Source organism: Hermetia illucens, chromosome 4 (assembly GCF_905115235.1).
Source record: "Hermetia illucens chromosome 4, iHerIll2.2.curated.20191125, whole genome shotgun sequence".
Classification (NCBI taxonomy): Eukaryota; Metazoa; Arthropoda; class Insecta; order Diptera; family Stratiomyidae; genus Hermetia; species Hermetia illucens.
The window spans coordinates 99,539,605-99,564,601 of record NC_051852.1 but is presented as its reverse complement, the minus strand read 5'-3'; the positions used below and the strand labels follow the sequence as shown (position 1 = coordinate 99,564,601).

Genomic DNA, 24,997 nt, shown 5'->3' with positions numbered 1-24,997 from the left:
TCTAGTGGCACCCGGTTGACTTTGTTGTTTTCGCAATCGAGAACTTTAGCATGAAACTGTGCAAGGATGATTTTTACCGTGGATGTGCTCACCCGATTTTTCCTGACAATTTGATAGTTTCTTAGAATGTGTCCATTAAAGGAATCATCCGCACTGCCCGCCTTTCCCATAAAACTCAAAAGTAGTAAGCAATGTGACTATATTCGCTGAGAAACAATTGTACACCCCTGTTTTACATGTATGAGGACTTACCCGCTTAAACCCAACGTGTATCGATGTAGCTTTCTGCACGTATGGTCCTTCATAGTGCCCACTTTCTCACCAAATTTTGTGTCAATCGGTGTAGCCGTCTCTGAGAAAAGTGTGTGTGTAGTGGAGGCAAATTCAAATGCAGTCGAACCTCTCCCAGCCGAATTATTTTATAAATCTAACTTTTTGCCCTTTCATCGGCGTTCCCGTTAATTTCCTATATAAAATTTATCCTTTAAGTCGAATTCCTCGTAGTCGGAGCATATCTTGTAAGTTCAGGGAAATATTTTATATCGAAATTTGGGGTGCAAATTACAAATCTTTCTATATTTATGTATTTAGGTTTATATTCAAATTCTATTGGAATTGTGAAAAGGAACGGAGCATGTTTTGTGGGAAGAAGCGATCACCCCATGAGCGGACTAATATTGAACGAAGAAGTCCTAGAATTTGCAAAAACTTGAATTATCTTAATTTTAGAGCCGGCGACGGTTAGTCACAGCTGATTCAAAAAGTAGACATGGGATGAAATAAATGTATCTGGAAAAAGTGCAGCAATCAGGAAGCCGACATAACTGGCTTAAACTATTTTGTTCAATGTCGTCCTAAATTTCGACTCGGAGTCCTTTTTACAAGTGCTTACCAAGGAGATAAATGTTTCAACAGAAAGGTCAACTTTGTTAATTGAAGCCAACATGACTGGCTCAAACAAGTTGAAGCTTTCCATAGTACGGAGAAGTAACAAGTCTCATCGTTTTCGACGAATAGATTCGTCATTTATATGGCGAATAGGCCATTGTGGCCGGACATTTTTACAAGTTGGTTGAGAGGTATATACAAGAATATGATTGGTAAAGTTAAACCAAGGCATGGGAATCATTCAAAATGCATTCCTCCACCTTTATTCTGGGAGCAGCAGAGTTGAGGCGACTCTGATGAGTTGCCTTTGCCCTGGACGAGCCCGTAGTTGTCCGTGTTTTTTTTTAACTCTGGATGTAAATCATTAACCCATGGACCAAAAAAAGGGGAGAAAGAGTCTCTCCAATTGACTCAGGGTTCCCTCAATTCCAAGCAAAAATTGTATTAATGGCTTCGAGAAATTTGAGTGGAATGACAACGATTATTTGTTATTGCCTTTTTTAGAACGCATGCCAGAAAGCAACGAGAATATAGCAGGATAAATTTGGCAGTATATTAGAAATCAAATATAATTTGGATCGTTCTCAGCTACTGGGCTATGTCCAGATTGATGGCAATGCCCTTGAAACTGATATTATTAATGGATATCGAATTCTGGAGAATTTTCTGGAATACTTTTTCCTTTTTCCTTAGATAGATTTTACTGTAAAAGACTGCGTCTCAGCTAGAGATGGGTAGATGGTGTATGTAACATCACAAAAGTCATGTCACCTTAAAGTGTAATATCACATTATCATCACCGAGCGCGACCCAACTAGTATAGCATTGCTAAATACAGCATCACCTAACAACACTGTATTATCTAACATAATCGCATTACCTAAATTTACCGTATTACCAAAGGGATAGTGATACTTCTGATAATGTGATAGGTAATGTTTTGTAATATGATACCACAGTACAAAACATTGCAAAACATGATTGTTCTTCGGCACTTCTAAGTGATGTTAAGTAAAGCTTGTTTCCAAAAATCATAATTCCCTATATTTTGCCATTTTTGTCAAAATTATCTATTATGGTATTTAAATGACTTTTGTTTTTAAATTAGTGTGTTAAAATTATATTTAATTTTTTTCTTCCTACACTTTATTTGTATTGAGTTTTATTTCATTTCCCTATCTTCTTTATTGTGGTCTCAAATTCTTAGCCAGTAATGTATATCTCGCTTAGTCTAGCATCCTTTCGTTCAATCTCTCATTGAAATTCCCGTCTCGTTTCCTCTTTATGGCACATTTCAACCTTATTTTTTCTTTTCCCCATTCGTGGCGAGTAATATGCGGTATGTCGTTCATATCCAATATGCATTTTATGTGTTCCTACCAAACGTAAAATCAGGAATATTCGATATTTATCTCATCATTTTCTGGATTTTGCGGAAGAGTGGGGTTGACATATTTTCGAAGCGATTTATCAAGAAGTGTGGTCGATAGTAGCATAATTTACATAATTATGTTAGCAGCTCCCATCTGATTTCCGTGTTGCTCAACACAATTTTCGTAAAACTTCTTTCATTAAAAATTAAAAAGGTTTTTGTGATGTTTGACAGTATTGATCCTAAATGGAAGTTTTTTTTAAAAATTATCGAGAATAAATCTCAGGAAATAAATTAATTTTTGATTGGAGAAAAAAATTGTAAAATTTAATGGGGTACCATTTTGAAACGCAATTTTTGTTTGCTTATGTTCTTATAATGATATCCTTTGAGTTATTTTTTCGTGAGAATGGTATTAATTATCTTCTAAAACCTCCTATCCGGCGAATTGTTATATTTTTATATGAAAATTAGCTGTTTGGGATTTAATTCAGATTTCACAGAGTAAACTCTATTTTACCTTCATCTGGTTGAAACTTGATGTTTTTTTCTCTTGTTGGTACGGTGTTGGTCTCATTGTGGGCTATGTCCAAATGCAGTTGGTTGGTGTTGAATTTTAATTGTTCAGAATGTTGAGTAATATATGGTAACAGTTGTTACTATTCGCTTCAGCTTTCCGCCATTCTCGTTTTTTTACATAAAGATATAAACTGCGCATTTACGTGGGGTTTCTCCGTTTGTAGTATATGCCATTTAGTTTTCAAATTTTGTCTCACGTTTGGAGGCCTTCTTTTTCTTGTGGTATGAGCCGCTCTCCCATTGACAAACTATGGAAATTTTATTTGCGTGAGGGCGCGAGTCTTATCGGTACCCATTTTCACTGCCTTCCTTGTGATTCTGTGGATTTAGTCGTTCTAGTGTCTTAAAGATGAGAAGCCATTGTTTTCCTGAATTTTTTTTTTTTAAATCATTTTTATTTTTAAGAAATAGGTAACAATAGTATATAGATTGGAAAAATGAATAATAAAAAACAATCCTTTAAAATAACAAAAATAACTTAAATCTAATGGCCACTGTGGGCTCTCAAAGTTTTCGAATAACAATTTACAGACAGAGAGAACAGTAAGAAATAAAAATCTAATTTTACAATAAGTTGTCGGGAAATGGTCAAAAACCCGACAGAATTCAATTCAGAATTCACAATATTCGATCGCTTCAAAAAAAACTTTTAACTTAAATTATTGTTCTTAAAATTATCATTATTATATATTTTATATTACACATTTTTTCTTTTTTTTTACAATACCATCCATACAAAAAAAAACAAAGAATAATAACGTATGTATTTATAAGTTACAGCTGGAGACAAAATCAGCACCCGTTCAATATGTACATATTTACAAAGCCCCACCAAGAAACAAATGGCAGAACTGAGCACGGCCACCGCTAACCGGCATCCCGCAGCCACCAGTACCAAGATTTCTCTTTTTCATCCCGCTTAATATCAATTGCTCTCCCTCTGGAGTATCTCCAGTCGAATCCCGGAGCCCCCACTGTCAAATTCGGGGGGTATTCTATCCTTTTGTCCGTGGCCCGTCTATGTATATGATACATAACCGGATCACCGGCAGAATCAAGAATTAGACCATTCCTGTCAAGATACACAAACGCTTCGGGAGGAATGAAGCCTGTCGTGAGAGTTTTCTCGAAATACCCATCATTTGGGTAGAACGGCTGCGAAACCCAAGGGTTCTCATCATGCGAAGCACATCGCACTATATGATTCCGAATCAATCTGACGATAACTGTGTCGATTCTTGGCACAGCAGCAGCTGCATACATCACTTCATTAGTTACATAGTGCTCATAGTTTGACGAAGCAGTCCTATTAAGCCCCGTGCAAGCACGCAGACATTTCCTTTCAAAGATCCTTATTTTCTCCATTTGGCTAGCACTCAAATTAAACCAGATAGCACACCCGTAGGTGAGCACCGGTCTAACCAAAGTAAGATAGCAAATAATCTTAACCTTCCGGCTAAGATGTGGAGCATAAAAGAGTCTTCGGAGAGACATGAATGCCTTGCGAGCGCTCTCTAGCGCGACTTTAACGTGCTCGTTAAATTGGAGACGCTCGTCAAGACGCACACCCAGGTATCTAACGCACTTCTTATGAGGAATGCGCTCAGAACTATCCTCGTTCGCGACAATGTGGAAATCTCTCCAATTTCTTTTCAAGTTCCTACTGGCATACGCCAAGGAATTTCGAAACAGAATCGTTTCACACTTTTGCGCATTGATTTTCATCCGCCAACTGTTCGTGAAGAACTTAATATCATTGAACATCTTCTGAAGTTCAACTTGCACCTCAGTTACCTTCTTTTGCGCCGTGTAGGCTATCAGATCGTCAGCAAAGGCAACCAACGACCTTTTAGGAGATTTATTAAAATCGAAAGAATTGAGCAATTCGCCGGCAAATGCCGCAAAAAGTGTAGGCGCAGTCACTGTCCCTTGCTGTAATCCATTCAGAACAGAAAATTCTCTGTTAGTAGTGAGATTTCCGTCCGTAATGACAAAGCACTTGCCATACAGCATACTACACATCATCGCTACGAGGTGGCTGGGAAACTCATTCTTTAGGAGCCTGAAAATCAGTCCTTCCAACCAGACGGTATCAAAGGCTTTCTCCATGTCTATAAGGCAAGCGCCTACGCACTCACCATTGTTAATCCGCCAGCAAATATCAGACGTTACCTTCGTTATTGCATGTATTGTTGAATGTCCAGATCGAAATCCGAATTGAGCGTTCGACAATAATTCCTTCTTCTTGATATGCCCGTTCAAGGCTTTCAATACCAAAACCTCAAACACCTTGCTGATGTTAGGCAGCAAACTGATTGGGCGGTAGCTTTGAGGGCTGGATGAATCCTTCCCTCTCTTTAAAATCGGGAATACTCGAGCTTTCTTCCACTGTCCTGGAAAGAAGGAATTGTTCAATAAATTATTGAACAAAATGCAATAATTACGAATGGCAATGTCTGCTAAATGCCTGAGGACCACGTTGGGAATGCCATCCATACCGGATGATCTCTTATTGTTTACTCTTCTGAATATGGAAGTCAACTCTACACATGAGACAAAGTAATCAAGCAGATTATCATTCGGTATGAGATCAGCCTGCAACGCAGAGCTAAATTGGAGGACTGTGGTGCCGTTCAGGCTATATTTGAAATTGTGGACATCTCGTTCTACAATTGCCGAAAGTCGCGTTGGCTCTAAGTCCGTTCTGGGCCGATGCACCGATTCAAAGTGCTCCCCTATAAGTTCGAGTTTCAGAGCATCATCCATCACGATGTAATTGCCTTGCGCATCAGCAGTTACACTATTCGTGTCTATATCTGAGTCAATAAGGTGTTGTATCTCGCTGCCACCGACTTTAATTCTCGGCACAGTTATTCGTGACTTCTTCCGGAATAACGTATTTATCTTAGTAAACATGGAATCTGGATCGCTTGGTGAAATACCCTTTAACTTCTCCCGCCACTGGGAGTTCACTTCATTTACGTAATGTTGACGGATAAGATCCCGCGCGATCTTTAGAAGTGATTTGAACTCAACCAATATAGGATGATGATAGTCCCCATATCTCCGATAGATTTTGTTGACGCGAGTGAGCAGAAGGCTTTTCACTTTTTTCAACCGTTTTATGGCTGCAGTTTCATATCCTTCCATATTATTGCGAGGTTTAATTTTAGGGACGACTTGTTCAATTGTTTCCAGCGTCAAGTTCTCCAGCTTGAGAAGATACTGAAGTATTTCCTCGTTGCTCAAGTTCCTGTCACCTGGTGCAATTGTACTATCGTTTTCCCCATCAAGAGGTGGGCATTCCTCTCGATATCCCCGAATAAACCTCTCTTGGAATTTCTTCCAATTTGTTTGTTTAAAGTTCAGTCTGTGGACGCCACTGTCCATCGGCAGAAGGCGAACTCTTCGTCCATCAAACAGAACTTCAATAAGAATAGCGTTATGATCGCTATCGTAAGGAAGAGTCTGTAGTTTCCGTTGAGGATTCCTAAAATTAAAGTTCAAGCGCGCGTCAGCAATGCACAAATCCAGATAGGAATTTGCTCTGGGCCAGGTTGGACTCTCTGACCCATATAATTCGCATTTATACTTTATCTGGTATTGCTCTATCCAAGATTTGAAGAATACCCCTCTGGGATTGTTTGTGGCGTTTAGCCACGAGGTATGCTTAGCATTCAAGTCGCCAGCTATAATATAGTAATTATGCAGCCTATTCAGTTCGAGTATCGTAAACAGAGAATGGAATTCCTCCCTGAACTTGGCTCGGTTGTTTCCCACTGCATAGACTGACAGAATGTATAAATTCCCTCCTCTAGGCAGTGAAAAAAGAATACATGAGACTTCGATACACTCAAAGGTTTCAAATTCAGGCCTATTAATATGCCTGAAACGATAATGGCGACCCACAAGTATTCCGGTACCACCTCCCCCATCACAATTTCGTCTATCGTTCCTCACGAATTCAAAATCCTTGAATGTTATCGAATGCCTCGGATTGAGGTGGGTTTCTGAAATCAAGACTATGTCAGGCTGTTGTCTGGCAGCGAAATCAAGGAGCTCCGCTCTTCGATGGATTCCTACAATGGAATTCACATTAATCGCGATGATCCGGAGACCATCTAGTGGTACCGCTGTGACTGCAGACCTAGCAGCGGGCATGCTGTTTGTGTAAATATTCTGTTATGCTATTTATTTTTGTATTGTGTACGTGTAGCGTATGCTGCATGTTTTCACACATGATTAGTATTTTATGGAGGATAGTGTTCATCCCGCTACTTGCATCTTGTTGAGGCTTCTTAGCTCCCCCTTGTCGAACTACTTCTGCAAATGGGATCCCCGAGACGATTGGTGCCGAAGGGACGGTACTGTCCAACGCCGCTGACACCTTCGTTCTTTGGGCCGATCTCGGAGCCTGCTGCCTTGTGACCTTGCCATCTGCTTCAGTCAGCGAACATTCAGCTGCGGTATGGTCTTTCCCGCACTTTACACATCGTAAGGTCATTTCTGCACGAGGAAATGCGGCAGGATTCGCTTTTCCAAAACGGATCTCCTCGTACTAAACCGTGACACTGAGAGGAACTTGACCTCAGTTCCCGTCTCCCGGAGCATTTTGAGCACCTCATCGGGCTCTTCCTCCGCATCCAAGCCTTTCAGAAGGAAGGTTTGCACCTTCTCTTCCTTTGGAGTGTAGGTGAAGTGAGGAGCCTTCACTCGCTCGAGGACCTCCCGTGTTTTTTGGAGTCTGCAATTTTATTACATTTGACTTGGGCTCTCTCGGCCCCCGTCTTTTTAATAACAAAATTTGAGAGCCCCGCGCTCCTATTAAGTAGAGTGGCTAGATCTCTACCACCTAATTTATAAACATTAATGGGGGGCACCCTTTCCCCCTTTTCTTTATTTCGGGTGCTAATTGTGTCCCCAGTCGGACCATTTTTTAAATTTTCACTCGTATTTGCATTATTTTTTTAATTTTCACTCGTACTTGCATTATTTTTTACATTATTTAACATTTTTTCTTGAGTTTTGTTTCTTTTCTTTAATTTTTTGGAAACATAGAGCAAAAACTCACCCAATTTTCCATCTTCACTACTGCAACTTGCCTGGTTAGCATCCTCTTCTGGCACATTTCCATCGCCACCGTTGTCGCTGACTCTCGTATCGTCTGCTTTACTGCTCTCTATGTCCTCCATACGGACAGATTCGCTGTCGAGAACTTGTTCGCCCTCAAGGCAGCCCGGTTCCTCCATGACTGCAAAAGTAATCGAGGAAAGCTTAACCTTTTTTCTGGCTACCTTTGGAACGGCGGCCCGCCTCCCCAGCCATTAGCTGCTCTGTAAGTTTTCCATTTTTTTTTATCAACATTGTCATTTGCTTTTTGAAATCTTCGAGTGTCGTCGCCAGCTCGCCATTTCTTCTTTCAAGATTGGCCATTCTCACTTTGGCTGTTTTCAAGTCTGGATCCTCCTCGTTGCGGACTCCACGACCAATCCGAGTGCCCCTAGGCCTTATGGTGGGGGGCCGGTCTGGTCCGCCACCCGCCGGCGGCTCGCCGCTCATTCCCGCCAAGCCAAAAAAAACGAATTTTTTCTCAAAACTTTTTAAGGAAAAGTAACTTAGATAACAACTCAAAAGTAAATTAGTTTCAATTAAGTTTTAAATTATATATTATTAATTAGGTAATATAAGTATTCTTGATAAAAGTTAATTTAATTTCAATTTTAAATTATTTTTTATTAATAATATCAATTTGTAGACACGTCCGTTCTCTACAAATGTCAGCCTACTACTCCTGTTTTCCTGAATGGGGTAGGTTGTTTTGGACGATAACGCATTTTCAATTCATTTTTGCAGTTGCTTTGTTGTTCCATTTGTACAACCACAGCTGTTTGATATTTTATTTTTTCTGCTAGCTTCCCGCATATTTAGTTTTGTAGGGTTAATATAATTAGGGTTCTGCCAGTATACCTTGTAAGCCAATAACCAGAAACGTAAAGGGTTTTTGCCTGTGAAATTTCTGCAGTGAGTAAATATCTTTATGGTTAATGTTCTTTGACAATCTGTTCTTCTGAAGTTTGTTTCAGAATGCCGTTTTGATTTGAAGTAACTCCGGTGTGTGTTGAATTGCAGTTGACAGTTTTGAAAGTTCCATATTGGAATATCTTATTTCAGCGTTATGTTCTACCGTCCTCTATGGTTCTGAGTGTTGGCCGACTATAAAAAAAACTGAACAACGTCTTGCGGTAATGGAAACGAAGATGTTGCGTTGGACTAGTGGCATGACGTGCTTTATTCACATCCGAAATGAGAATATCCGCGATCGATATGGGGTTGCACCGATCGTGGAAAAACTGCGAGAGAGGCGCCTTGGATGGTATGGTCACCTAATTTGTGCTAACGAGAATTCATTTGCCAAAATTAGTCTGAACATCGAAGTCGATGGTAAACGACCAAAAGGCCGGCCAAAACAAAAACGTTATGTTGTACCGTTTCCATAAGGGGGAACGGTATTCACTCGCCTAAAATAAATTTGACGATCAGTTTAGTGGTGGAAAATAAGTCTCCTTTTAGTAAGTTGACATCAACGGCCGTCACAATCGAATCGAATCGCCAATATCGCTGAGTTGGGGATGGGCTTGGCCAGATGAAGCGGTTGCTGGTATCCTGTGCAGTCACCTTGACGCCTGGATGAGACAGGTGATGACAGGACCAAAGGCCGCTCGTCTGAAAGAACATATAATTGAGCAACTTGTTTGGGTATATCGCACCTTTTGATCTGAGAAAATCATAAAGTTGCGTACCTCCCTATGTTGAAAATGTTTAAAAGCCAAATAGACAGCAAGCAACTCTCGGACGAAGGCTCTGCAGCGAGCCTGTGGAGGGCTAAATGAATTTGAAAAGAAACCTAGTGGCTTCTACAGTCTGCTAACTTGAACCGCTGCGCTAATGCTGAAATCTGAGGTGTCCGTGAACAACGCAAGTGGCGCTCCAGCATTAGGGTAGACGAGCGATGTGACCTGGTCAAGGCCTTCCTTTGCCTTCTTAAAAGCTGCTTAAGGAGTCCAGCCTTTCCTTTAATGTTGCCGACGAGAAAGAGGCTCCGTAGTTTTTGTAGTTTAGCGCAATTCATCATGCAGCTCCTTTAGATGTTGGTGAATCTAAGAAACTGGCGTAATTCGCTGGTAAAAAAGTTATGCAGCAGGGAATAGTAAAAAAAAAATAAAAGATTTAGGAAATATGGGTAGGATCAGTAAATTAATTATAACGTAATTAGTAGAGCTAAAAAGTTTCGATATAAATAGAGGTAGTTTAAGATAGGTTAACTAATTAGGTATTAGCACTGAGGAAGGAGGAATGTGGTCTCCGAAACAATTGTATGCGGGGGGTAAAATAAAACTATTTACAGGATAAGGAAAAACACCTAGTTATTTTCCCAACTTATATACCAACTGTAAAAAAAACATGGACATTAATTTCAACTTAGCCATGAAAAAATTATTGGGGCATCGTTTGCAGTAGGATGTGAATACAGTCTGAAATTTCTTTAGGCTCAACCAAGGGCCCAATCAATCCTCCTAGAGTATACAAAATTTCTTACTTCCATTCAATAAATTATATTGGACGAACTAAAATCACAATGATACATCGCAGCTGAGACAGGATAAACGGTGATCTGCTTGCGCATCTTCGTATTCTAATCTTCTGTTCAAGCCTATAACCTTGCGCGGGAAATGCATGCTTTTGGGTGCTGACACCGTACATCTAGTTAGGTCATCCGTTCGGAAAATTTACTAACGGTGGTAGAGATTCTGGTGGGGGGATTCTGATTTCTCAGCAAATTATACAGAAGATTATTATCAAAATTTTCTCGAGTTGGTTGACGCTCGGTTCACTTTCTCGCTCCACTCTTCAAGCAGCGGCTTTGCTGTCCTTCATCGAGCCGACCCGCTGTGTCCCATCATTCGTATTTCTATGTAAAAAGTTTTACTTTAGTCAGAAACAAGCGTTATTAATGCATTTCGTAATATACAACATGATTAAATCTTTATGTACATAAAAACTACAAGGTTAATGATCGTTTTGGAAATGTTGAAAAGTGTCTATGTTTAAATGAATTATAGGGTTTTGTGGGACATTAAAAGGCAAGCGACTTTTGTCTGTTGTGGATTTCCTTATGGGAAATAGGAAATTAAAACGAAAATAATCGAGGTTTTGAAACTTTTTTCAATTAGAATTTATGGTTCCTCTTTACCAGTATGGTTGCAAATTCAAGTCATGGACATTATGTTCATAATGTTCAGGTGCATAGAGCTGTTTACTTTTGTAAGAGTCTGTAATAAATCACACTTCACGAGGATGTTTTCTTGCTTGTCAAATTTCTTGGTTTGCTCTCCTGCTTATTGATAGTAGAGATGTGTTCTCTCAGAGCATACTGTTTTTCTTAACAAGCCATTTTCTTTTTGATAGGTTGGGGCATTTCTCCAAATTTGTTCATTCAGGGTAATTTTTTAAATTAAAAGAAAAGGGAATCGGTGGATGTAGTCGCAAGGACATGCTGTTTGATTTCTGAAATGGGAGGACGTGGTCGCTCGACCGAGAAGAATGGAGACGCAAATTTCGGAAGGTCAAGGACCGGCGTCGACTGTAGCGCTGTACAAGAAGAGAGATGTGGTTTGAAGTGTTGGTTATAAATTCCTTGAAAACCAGCAATTTAATATTTATTTTATAACAAAAAGGAACCGGGAGAAAAAGGAAATTTCACGAAATAATCATTTTTTGATCATGCTCATATTTTTAAATAATTAAAATATCGTTTTCGATATAGCCTTCATAACCAGAGCAAAAAATTCATTTAAAATTGATTGAACCCCCTAAATTTGTTCGTTTCATCCATTCTTGATTTCCACGGCAAAATCCCAGGGCCCATCCCAACTTTCGCTTGATATCATAAGCATAGATTTCATTTTTTCCTTTATGAGAAAAATACACACGCGAACTTGAAACCGTTCCTTTTTGTTCCTTGTTTTCTCTGTCACAAGATGCCATAATATATATAACATATTCAAATTGAAATCGGAACGTGTGCGACGTTACATTGTGTAGGAAAAAAGCGTAGAAATGATACAAGGAAAAGTCATTGAAACGTTTCTAACGAATTTTCCCAATACAGAAAACATTGATTTGAATCCATTCAAGTTTGCTGGAGCTGTCATTTCCATTAGAAGGTTGGGGTAACAAGGCCTAATCGGGGTCATGGACTTTTTCGATGAATGCTATGGGCTTGGTTTTCGGTAAATGTGCTTGTTTTTCTGTGTTTTCCTTGAGCTGTATTGAGAGAAATAACTGTTTGGGCTCCTTCTTTATTGGAAAAGTTACGACCCGAGGTGCGGAGAAACACCATATATAAGTTGGGGATATTGCAATCGCATAATTGTATATAGTACTCTCAGGTTTAAGTAGTTGAGTTTCATGGACTCTACAGAATATCCCATATTGCCAGTATGGGATATCTATCTACATAATCTAATTACGGAGAAGCAGACATAACAAATATTAACCAAAAGAAGCTCTAAGCATTAATAATTAAATATTTTGAAAGCCAAATCATAATGTAAGTGAATATTAAATAGTTCATGTGGGTTGTGTTTGTGCGATTTTTTATATAATTTCACATGGTGTCCCTGTGTGACATCCAGGCTTCTAAATACCGCCACGCTGATATCTGCTCAAATATCCTTAATATATTATTATATTTTAGAAATTTGCTAGAAACCTCCCTTAAGTTTGTCTTGGATATACAAAACATTCAATAATATGGATCACAACATAGAACAGCGTATTGGTCAATTTGATGAAAATCCTATCATTATTAATAAATCATCATCATCAACGGCGCAACAACCGGTATCCGGTCTAGGCTTGCCTTAATAAGGAACTCCAGACATCCCGGTTTTGCGCCGAGGTCCACCAATTCGCGCGCCTGGTGCGGTTGCTCCCTGTACTTTTCTAGTTCACAGACTTGTTGGTTCTCCCAGGCTTCCTTTTTCGGTCTGTGAAGTCGCTTCTCCGCTCGACGGAGTTCGTGATAAGTCTCTGCGCGTGCCCGCGTTCTTTGAGAATGCAACATTACTCGGTATGCGGCATTCTTCCGTTCCGTTGCTAGCTTACATTCATCGTCAAACCAGCCGTTCCAACTCCTTTTGCGGCTGGGGCCAAGTATGTTTGTGGCCGTATCCATGATAACGTTCTTCAGGTGATTGTGAAGATCATTTGTTGATGCTTCATCTCCAGGTGCTCTGTTGACTGTGGTTATTGCGGCATCCATTTCCCTCTTTTATAGGTGTCGCGGAGGGTTGTGTTGTGGATGGCTTCAGTGTTCACTCTCACCTGATTGTCAGAGGCGATTCTAGGTGGTATTGTTATTCGAGCTCGGAGCACTATGCCAACGAGATAGTGATCCGAGTCTATATTGGCTCCCCTATATGTTTGACATTCATCAAGGCTGAGAGGTGGCGGCGTTCGATCAACACATGGTCAATTTGGTTGAAAGTGGTCCCGTCGGGAGAGGCTCACGTATGTTTGTGGACCGCTTTCCAAGCAAACCAGGTACTTCCAACAACCATTTCGTGTGACACTGCTAATTGAATAATCCGCAGTCCGTTATCATTTGTTTTTTCGTGTTAGCTATGCGAGCCAACGTATCGCCTGAATACGGGCTCCTTCCCTACTTGGCTGTTAAAATCCCCAAGTATGATTTTAATATCATATCTGGGACAGGCTTCGAGGGTTCGTTCTACTGCCTCGTAGAAGGTATCCTTCTCCGACTCTGCAGTCTCCTCTGTAGGGGCGTGAACGTTTATGAGACTTATATTTCTAAACTTGCCTCACAAACGCAGAGTGCATAGCCGTTCGCTTATGTTTTCAAAGCCGATAACAGCAGGTTTCATATTTTGGCTGACTAAGAAACCTACTCCGAGCACATGGTTTACTAGATGACCGCTATAATATATGGTGTAGCGGCTCTTCTCCAGGAAACCGATCCCTGTCCATCGCATCTCTTGCAACGCTGTTTATATCAGCCCTATATTGGGACAGGGTATTGGCTAGCTTTTCCGTGTAGGGTTGTCAGCCCTACCCAACCCCCAACCTGGAGGACCAGTTGGTACAGTTTGTCCCGTTTTTAGGCGCGGGAGGCTCGCCTTCATCCTTCTCCGTCTGCAGCTTTTCGTTAAGAAAGAGCTCCCAGCGGTCACCACGTGGAAGTGGAGATAGGGTTTGGTAGTAGAGCTGTTGGTGTTGGTTCAGCAGGCATTTCCCAGATTTTATGCTCCATCGTGGGTACCAATGCACGTTTCGCCCTGGTACCTATACTACCCTTTGACCACCAATAAAGGTAGAGTTAAAATTGTCTATTTCTCGTGAGTATTACAAGAAAATGAATAATCTGTCGTATTTTATACGTATAGACTACGAAGTTTGTAGAAATAGATTCATCCATCTGCTTAGATCTATTAAGTGCGTTCAAATTGATTCCTCAACAGCGGTGATAGTGGCGATAGTTGACTGTCCGGGAGGAACTAAATGCAACTCAAATAAGATGTTCCGTCCACATGCGTTGTTAATAATAGTAGGATTTCACCAAAACTGTCTAGAGTCATTCCCTCACTTCACTTCACTTCACTTTTTATAGCTTAACTTAATGGGGTCGTCAGTGAATTTCCAAAAATATACTAATATATTTTGATTAATTTTATTTGAACAGACATAGGAATGGGTTGGATTTTATGTTGTTCTCCAAGCTTTTTTTGGCCTACCGAAAGACACACGGTACGTCCGACGTGGGTACGTACCGCAATGAATAGGGATCAGTTACTTGCTTCGAGACATTTGCCTAGGGAGAATATTGAGGAATGAGTATAGATGTGGTGAACCCCATAATTAGTTAAGAGATCATTGAACATTGCGGACCTGAACTGAACTCCAATAACTAATAACCTGTGGTAATGTTTGGTGCGGTTGAATACCGTTTCGGAGACAAGAGCATTACCCAGTTGAAACTGAAGCGTTTGGCGGAGAGCTTTTGACATTTTACACAAGTTATAGCTAAGGATGTACTATAGTCCCTGACTTGACAAACCATTTTCGATCAGTAGAATCAGAATTTTATCGATTCTCTCGTTTCCGCTGGAAAGATAATCGTGTGCTCCTTATCCTCCATAGCAATCCAAAGCTTTCAAATCTGTTGTTCCTCCAACTCAACCAGTGATGAAAACCTGGAGCTTCAACATACGAGCCCAGCGAATACTTGCATATCAAGTAGTTTGGCAATATTTTAGTTATAGGTTATATTCACAATCAATTGCTGAGTGTCGAGAATCCAGTCCGGGTCTACAAAATTTATCTGGCCAGGCTACAGTCAAAGTTGGATTGGTTCTTGCGCGAAACGTAATCTGTCAGCCTTCTCAAAATTGATACCTTCTACATATTCGTAACTTGTTAATTGGCACACTACCTCCATCGCTGCCAGCCATTCTTGTTATATAACTCTATTGTTTCGATGTGCCTGAGTTGACTTTCCCGACATGTAACGTTGGTCACTCCTCCGTATTTTGCTCTAGTGCTATGTTAACTTACGTCACATGGTAAAGTGAAAGGTTTCGTGAAGTCTGGACTATGCGCACCGAAAGCTAAAGGTAGACTTGTTTTAAAAACCCCAGTGGTTGAATTCAGGTGTCAGCTTTTTGACACGTAAAGTTTTGTACAACGATACGTAAAAGGCAGAAGTGTTCAAAGGACCTCCCCCAGATTTTTGAAACTGACTAGGAGAGAGACATGCAGGCGTGTGCCGACGGAACACTTCAGTAGAGCGGACGGAAGAGGAAAACTCTCCCCTTTTGGTCGACTCGGCCAACCAGGACAGTCATTTGACCATCGCCATGTATTATTCAAGTTCGATGAATATCCTCTATTTCGAAGCTCAAACCTCAGTTTTAGTCAAACGTTTTACAAATGGCAATTGTGGATTGTAAAAAGAAGAAGAAATAATGAATAAAGAAGAAATAAAGAATATTTGAGAAATACGAAAGGTGTCGCATTCGCTGCGACCGTGACATTATTATAATAATCGTTTTCGCAATAATCCATATTGGATCAGGGTCTTGAAGTGTGTTAGAGCAGTTCATTCAAGACCGTAACGGTACACTACAGAATACCTTATAGGAGTGATTCAAATCCCACAGCCACCAGTGAGATTTGAACCGCGACCTTCCGTACGGCAGCCTTGTGCTCTAACCACCCAGCTATCTGGACACATGGTAATCGTGGTTGCGCCGAGATCGCGGGTAGAGCTCCTTGAGATCTCGAGCGTGGATATGCCTGTGCAATTCCAGTTGGATAGACCTCGGATCCACTAGAACGCCGAGAATGCACTTAGTATAAACCAGTACCGCAATGCTAGTCACGGCGGGGCTCTGGCTTTGATCTCCAATTCAATCCTTATCTGAAGAGGATCGTAGGATTATGTCTACATGGCAAGTACACTCGTTAAAGCTTTTGGACCCTCATAAGAGCATACATTCTGGGTGTTATTGCTTATGATTTTAATAAAACAAATTATAAAAGTTAAATAGGACAGTCAATGCGCGTGGATGGTATCACCCATTCATTTCTTATTAAAAAAATTGTTTATCATACTTTGGTTAATAATCTAGCGTTCGTAGATAAGGCAATAAATTAATCCATGTACGGAGAATTATCTATAGTTGCAGGCTGAGACGATGGACGTGAAATCAGCGCTAACTCATGAGGAAGGAAAATACATTTAAACTATTCAACTAGGCAGCAAGTTTTGTTATCATCATTGCCACAGGCATATCACGAACGTGGAGGTTCTCTGTGAAGAATTTAAATTAATGAGGTAATTGTTAGTCTTGCTTAAGGTGGAATCCATCTAAAAGTTTTATGTGGAAAACTCTTCAAATGAACATAAAGAACGCTACAATTATCAGAATGCTTAATGTTTGAAGAGTCTATTACGCTACATTAAGATGCGAAGACCTTCATACTTATCGTAGTCTTACACTCGGTTCCAAGATGCCTAATTGGGGCAACCATTCCACGCGCCTACACATATTTGCAGCACGTTAAATTTAGGATGAAAGTGACTAAGTAATAAACAAGCCAGCAGAGCAAAGAGCCAAAAGATTACCCCCGCTCTCTTTGAACAGAAATTGTCAAGCATTTAGTAATTAGCACTTAACGAATTCAGCTCCGTGCTATAAAGATAATCTCTCCCGAAGGCAGGCGAATTACATATCTTGCTCATTACACCGAGGTATATATACATCTGTGAATTTTGTTCATTAAATCCCATATTCTAGCAGTAAACGCGACACATATCGCTGAAATCCATTATCCATGCTTGAGCTTATGTGAGAAATGTGTCGAGTAGCAAACGTTAATCATAAAAGGATTCATTTGCTCGCAACAATGTATGACACATTTCATTCCAGCATTGAAATGAATGGAGAAATGCCAGATAGCTGACTATAGTTAAACAGTAATTCATCATCTACTTCATTATTCATTTAGTTCCGGGGCCTCACATATGCGAAGGAATCTACAGGCTGGGGATTGGAGAAAATTCGATGATTCAATAATACATAGTAGTGAGTTTCGGAAAATATGGACAAAGAAAAGATTTGCTATAAATACAGTTCGAGGATTATGTCCGTTAATTTATTTACGTCAACTTTAGCTATCGGAATCCGCCAGAAAAACAAAAGATTAATGCGATTGACATCCAATTTGTGCTGCTAAAAATCGCGCCAGATCCTGAAAGGAAAAATCTTTGAAGATATGAAAATTTTTCACTTTATCTTTACCAAAAATTACAGCACCAGGATAAAGATAATAGCATTAAGGAGGCAGGTAAGCTGGCCTAATTTTTTCAGGTTGTCTCTATTCAAGAAGCTTGACGTAAGCTTATGGCTAAATATACACATTTCGCTTTCGAATTTTGTGTGTCCATAATTTAACTGCTAATCCAGATTAGGTTATAATAGATTCCGAAGGTTGACTGCAAATTTTCCGAATATTTGTCAAATAGACAACATAAGAATACCTTCCACAGGCAGAAGGATCTCATATTGCGACTTCCCACTTATAGCATGTTGAATGATTGGCGCTATTAGTCCCATTATCGAGTGTAGGCAGTTATTGGAATTACTTTTCAAAGCCCAGGTGTTATCCCTGTAGAGCATTAGGAAACGGGAAGAGGAAGACCAAATCCATACTCTATTCAAAATTACCCTGCTAAGATGTGCACTTTATTGACAGTTTACCCTAATGGAGTGTTTTCAGTGTGGGTACTGAGCTTGGCAGGATTCTTGTTAAATAAGATAATAGTCCACAGGGTCTTTTTCACAGCGAACTAATAGAGCGCAAATAGTGAGACCCATATGCAAGCAAATAGTCATCGTTGTCCCCTCAGGCGGGAAAGTACTGATCTTTCCATCGCCTTCGTTTGACAAAGAATCCAGCGTTTTCACTTACAGCCAAGTTGAGGAAGGTGGAAGGCTATTCGGCTGCAGAATGAGAACACGAAACTAGAGGATTGGAATAAACTATGCCTGAAGCCAAACGGATTCCAAATCATGATCATATGCTTTATCCTCACATGTTAGTAATATAAGAAATGTGCCGTTCTAGCCCTGAGAAAATTTTCAGATTTTCCATTTTGAATTTTATTCAATATAAAAAGGTTCGTAACTAATGATCCAAAGGAATCTTTTTATATTGCATCCCAAGCGCTAGACAGGCATGAATACAATTTATCCCTTGACCACTATGAAGACCACGGAATTTTTTTCCCTCCCTCATTTTACATATTATTTTGTTTTAAACACTCCGCAAAGGAGATCGCAGCCTATAAAGTGATATGGAAAACCTGAAAGAAAGAAGATATTACAAACCAATTGATTAATGGATTTAAATAAATGCACAAAATATAAAGATCAGAAACAAACACACAAGACTGGTGAAATTTAATGAACGTTTGCTACGGGTTTCGTTGTTAAAAATTGACTGCATTCGTGGAGTATCGTAAAGCAGTACTCGCGATATAATTCTACTCATTACTCACTATATAATGAGGCGCTCAATTTAATACAACTCTTTCTCCAATGTTATAATCACTTCTCTTGGTCTGGTGGTAAGAAATAAATTCCGAGAATGAAGCTAATGTAATGAGACTAAAACATATGATCAAAAGAATTAATGCCAAGTAGACAAATTGCTTGACATGAACATACTTATAGATACTCTTTTTGCAAAGTATTTGTATTTTTTTCTACGGGAGTAGTTCCCTTTGCGTCAACCACATTTACGCGCCATCGTTGTTGGTTTCAGACAATGCGTTTCATCTTCCTTCACGATTTTCCGACAAACTTGTACCCACTCCTCGGCCATCCTGGGGTACTCGCTTCAATTGTATGGCATAATCCATATTGGAGTTGTTTTTCCTTAATGTGTGACCTATCTACTGCCAATTTCGCTTCCTGATCAACTCGTCGACTGACCCATACGTCGACAGAGTTCGTTGTTCATTATTGTCTTATGTCCAAATACCTCAGTGACAAAACTCAGACATGAATTGATGAAAGCTTGAAACTCTTGGATAATAATGACGGTGACTTTCAATGTACTACTCACATATAATAGCACAGAGAGAATGCTGCCGCGGCACGCTTGCGATGACCCGCCAAAGTGAGAAACTTGGTTTTGTTAATGTTCATCTTCAGTCTAACTCTGCTTGCTTCCTTTTCCTGATCTGGCCAAGTTTCATGACTCGGTCAGAGGGCAAGAAAGCATGTAGATGCCATCAGTGTAGTCCAGGTGAATGAGGCAAAATGACAAAGTTCATGGGACGCTTCCATGTCCTCCGGCTAAGGCAGCAAAAAGAACGCTAACGAGAGAGAAGGTAGCGGTGACGAGATGCAACTCTGGCAGAATCCACTTTCGACGTAAAATTCCTTTGAGATTTTACCTCGCATTTTGCGGAGTTGTATATCGCTCTAATAATAGCAATTTGTTTAGCCGGAATGCCCCTCCTGCATTTCAGATACAGGCATCTCGAATTTGATTTAGAATTGGTGGAACTCACACTCTGTACTTTGCTCCTCAATTATCAAAAGATTTCAATTTGATCGGTGCAGGAGGATTCAGAGTGGAAATCAATTTGCTCTCTACCAGTCAAGTTTACGAAGTTCTCTTTGATCGGTCCCGGGATGATTTTAGCTAATATCTTCGTGAGAGTAGAAAGCACGCAAATGCCCACCTCCTCCATTTGTTGCACCTAAGACAAGTCACCTTCTTTTACTGACTGGAAATAATCCAATCCTAGCATTTGGAAATGAGTGAAAGTAAAAGTTTGATAGAAACAGCAGAAGTTTCGCAGTGAGACCTTGAACGATCAAACGTCCGTTGATAGCTGTGATAATTTCGCTCCTGTTTGGAGGAACAGTCTGTATTCGCGCAAGAGGCAGAGCTTTACCAGGTGTTGTACGAGTCAGAATCGTGATAATGCAAAACCTACTTTTAACGCTTATAAGTTCGTTTATGATGCGATATACCGTGGTGAAATCGGTGCTTCCCTCACCAACACTATGGCGCAATTCCTTTTGTCGCTGTGCAGACTACTACGAAACGCCGAGCTTCCGACATTTCGACTTGTTTACTGTTTGACATTACTCGAACAAACAGGAAGTGTTCCGCAGGATGCATCGTTTGTCATCGTTATACCAGATCTTGACCTATGTAGAAAAATTTAGTTGCATACTTGGGCCGGCAGAAACAAAGCTTCCTAAATATGAAAACTATTCAACCCCTGCAAATGGATTTATTGGTATTTATCTTCAGTTCCTCTGCTTGCTTCCTTCAAATCCAGAGCCATTTCACGAAGGTCCATGTTACCGTGAAAGAATAAACAGATTTCATCAGTAGTCGAGGTATTTGAGAGAAGATAATATCATCTATTCAGCCCCTCCATGTCTGCCAAAGCAACGTGAAGAACGCTACCGCTAAAGCCCGTTATTCACGTTGAGCTCGGCCTGTCATTTACACCTGAAGAGTGCGCATTTGACCGGCGTCTGTAAAGTGGAATGTGATGCAGTTGGTCTGTCAGTTTTGACTCCTCAAGTGGTCGGTGATTTAAAGAGAAGAAAAATTATAGTGAGAGAATACAACCTTACCGAACTTAGAATTCTGCTCTCAGCCAGTGTAGAGCATTTCAGTTACATTCCTTGCTGATGCTGTCAGAATCCTCCTTGAAATCGATAAAGAGCAGGTGAAGCAGGAAACTAAACTACCCGTGCTACTGCTTAATGGTCCGAAGTGATTTTTGTGGTCGGTACAGGAGGATTCAGAGCGGGAACTAGCCTGTCCTCTATGAATCAAGCTCTTGAATTGATAGGCGATATGTATTAGAGTTATTGGGGCTATTAGCGTTACAACGTTGGGAAGCAAACAAATCCCTCTCCAATTGTTACAGTATGGGAGCTCTTCTTCGAAATTTTACGAATTACTCCCTTCTTTCACTCACTGGAAGAGATCACAGAAACTGCAGGAGTTCCAGGAAACAGTTCCGTGGGGAGACCATCAAAGCTGGCTTTCGCTTTTATTGGAAGGGTAATCGAGGATTACGAGGATCTTTAAGCACTTAAATGATATGGTGATGATGATGATTGATGATATTCTGCTTCCTTGACCAACGCTTCTTCTCCTCCTTCAGCCTTTATTCCGTTCGCTCGTTTTGATCCGTTACGCTATTTTGCTCTGTCAAATGCCTGATCTTAATGTAGTCACCGGGCTTTGAAATCACCATCCAGCGTACTATCCTTTCGGTTGTTTTCCATCAATTTCGATGTTCACATCAATCCTGGCAAGTCAATTCTCGCTGCATTGATGCCTGTGACAGTGATAGTTTCTGCTTCATTGGGATCGGTTGTCGAAAATTCTGTATTATTCAGATTCAATCTGAAACTGTGTAGCATAAAGAGGTCATTCTATTTTTGAACAATTTGTTGTAAATCGGCATTGCTATGAGATGGCATCGTGAAAAGCGTCGCTCTCTTTATATTGCATTTCTGAACCTAAAGAAGGCGTGTGATCATGTGCCATATAAAGTTATCAAAAGCATTCGTGGAATTCTTTTTGCTACGGCATACGCTAAAACACCACCTATTTTACGACGGTATTCGAGTTCCATCGCTCATAGCCATCAGCAGAGCGCTAGGCTTTCTATATTCACCGGTCTGCATCTTCGCAGCCTGTTAGGTCGGCAGATAAAGGCACTTTTAGTATCAGCCTAGTGCTCATTAATATTACTGTTTAGGGTCTGTGTGGGTTAGTTTTCTTTTATGGCGCTACAGTCCGGCTTCTGTCCTTGGCCTCCCGAAGCATACAGTTCTCCGTCGAGTGATCGAGTCCACCAATTTCAGAAACCCAGCAGCGTGTAACTTTCGTTGTCCACTAAGTCGTCCATCTGTTTCGGGGTTACTTTCCACCTTGTCTGTGAGTAGGCATATATGCGAAAGAAGGGTGTACAATTATGGTCATGTACAGCATCAAATGGGCTCAATTAATACTTTTCGAAAATTTTCTTAGAAGGAATTGAGGGCTCAAAATGTGTTCCCCAAAAATCTTTCGTTCTCAGAACTTATCCAACCGAAAAATCTGAAAAGAATCAAAGCTATGCTTCTATACAAAGTTTAGGCCCCAAAATACATTCCATTAAGATACGGCTCAAACAAAGTTAATAATAACATGTTACTATATTTTATCAATTTACTGGAAAAGCTACTTTAAGTTCATTCTAGAAGTACAGGACTAAATATAATTGATTACCTAAACTTTCTGGAAAGTTTGAGGGAAATCCAACTATTACCAACAAAGTTATAGGCGATCAAAGTTTTGTTATTACATTCTAAAAAGTGTAGGACGTCATCATCATACTAAGTGAACTCATATGAGCGGCGGAGTTGGAATTTCGAGACATATTGGAGAGTATTTTGAATTTTTAGCTGTGTATAAGTGGGAAAACGTGCATAGAAAGTTTCTCACACAAGATGAACGCGAAACCTTGTTTGATAAATAGGGAAGATGACACTTTTGCGCTAATTTTCCGACATAGTTTCGTCAGACCAGATAGTATTTGTGAGCTCATGAAACCTGGTCGACAGTCTTCACACACACATTTCTTGTCTTTAGTAGCTCCAAAGATATTTCATCTGTTTCCAACGCGTTGCTGTTTCTTAGTGTTTTTAATGCATCATTGACCTCTTCGGAGATAGGTGTCGGGACAGGTGGGTGTATGGTGCTTCCTCCTTTGATGATGCTGAAATTGTGCTGTAGCGGTAAGCAGCTGCTTGAAATATTGATCCCATCGATATTTTGTCTGCTTCACTCCAATTTCCCATAAGATTCTCCGTTGCGTCTCCACAAAATGTGGGTCTCTGCTGTAATCTTACATCAAATCATAATCCCTTTCATTAACGACCACTACCATTACCCAAACACCAACCATCGTAACATTAGTTGACATCACAAAATCACTTCACATTACAACATCACCCCCCAGTGTTGAAGTGTAAATAATATTACTCTTGTGATTAGTAATGTTTTGTCCCTGCTAATGTGACATCACATTACAAAATAACACCAAACACCATCGAGTAATATTATAATATATAGTTCGCTACAGCACACCGTTCTTATTTGTACAAGTGTGGGTGGCAGCATTTGTGAAGTGATGCTATCTCAAAAAGTATTTGTGTATTGCATTATCTCCTGCCGTGATATTTCGCCCATCTCTATTTGATATCCTCCGGAAGTGTTCCCTGAATTGCGTGTAATTGCTCATGTGCACTGCACAATTGTGATGCTTCTTAAGATCCTGTCAGAAGTCGGCTATCATTATATAGGAGTGTATCATGCGAAAGTTATTAGCAAAAATTCAAAACTGCGTTTTCGCTACTGTCAGTAGACTTTCCATATTAGAAAAGCACAGCGCCGTTGGACCTCACAATCCCAGCCTCTGTTACTGAAATTCTCGCTCATTTTGGAGAACGGTGGTTCTCGATAACGTTATAGAGTATGATGCATACATCCCATAAACTAATCATAGTCCGTTTTCGATAGTCAAAGGTCGTAAATGGTGAGGTCAGTTCCTTTTCAAGACGCTTTTGACGTTTCAATACAAGATAGTTCCCTTTGATCACTTTTTACGACAAGCAACTAATGCTTGGAGTGCGTTCTTAAAGCTTAGCCTGACGCCCAACGTAATGACAGTAATTTAGTTACTACATGTAAAAGAATGCAACATTTCCTAATGAGGAAGTTGTTCGGCAATAGAATTGAGCTATAAAAGCTTTCGTCTGTTAGGCTTGGTCAGCATACCGTGTGGACTAGCGTTTCTCGGACACGCAACAATGTGGTGCCCTTTCTGTCATTTAGTCTTTGACTTTCTATAAGTGATGCTGTCCCGAAGAAGTCCTCGGAGAACAGAATAGGAATAATAAGTAAAATCACTTTATGGTATCCCGCAAAGTGGATTCAGTCAAATTAGAAGAGCTTATAGACCAATCCCCGGTATTCATGTTTAAACGACGATGTGTACCGATAGTTAGTCTTCTTGTATTACTAACATCAAATCCCCCATGCATATGGTTTTAGCGTTTTTTTCGATTCTGGTTTTTTGCGTCCAATTTGAAATTCGCTGTAATTCATCAAAACTTCAACCGGTGAAAAACAATTGGCATCAGTTTTTGCCGTATGTTACCATTTCATTTTGTTCGTTGTTTTCCATGTAAAAAACGATTTGAAGTCACTTCACATTCAATCTGTGTCTGCAAATATTTGTAGGCATGTTGCGTGGCATTCCACTTCAATATCTCAGCCCCTCTAATATTCGATGGTTCCACTAAAGATTTTGCGTTAGTCTGGTATATTGGAACCTCCCCTCCACTTCGGGATTGAAATGTTTCATAGCAACAATATTGAAGTGAATATCTGGCTGCTAACATCTACCCTGCAGCAGTACATTTTCGGTTGGATCGCTCTGATTCCCATTTCCATGCGAGCAGGATAGTCAGCTCCATTGGA

General features: G+C 40.2%; 1 protein-coding gene across 3 annotated transcripts in view; it reads left to right on the top strand.

Moving 5' to 3' along the window:
- Positions 1 to 24,997, top strand: part of LOC119653444 (beta-arrestin-1) — a 371,918-nt gene that overhangs the window by 49,616 nt on the left and 297,305 nt on the right. The window lies entirely within an intron of this gene.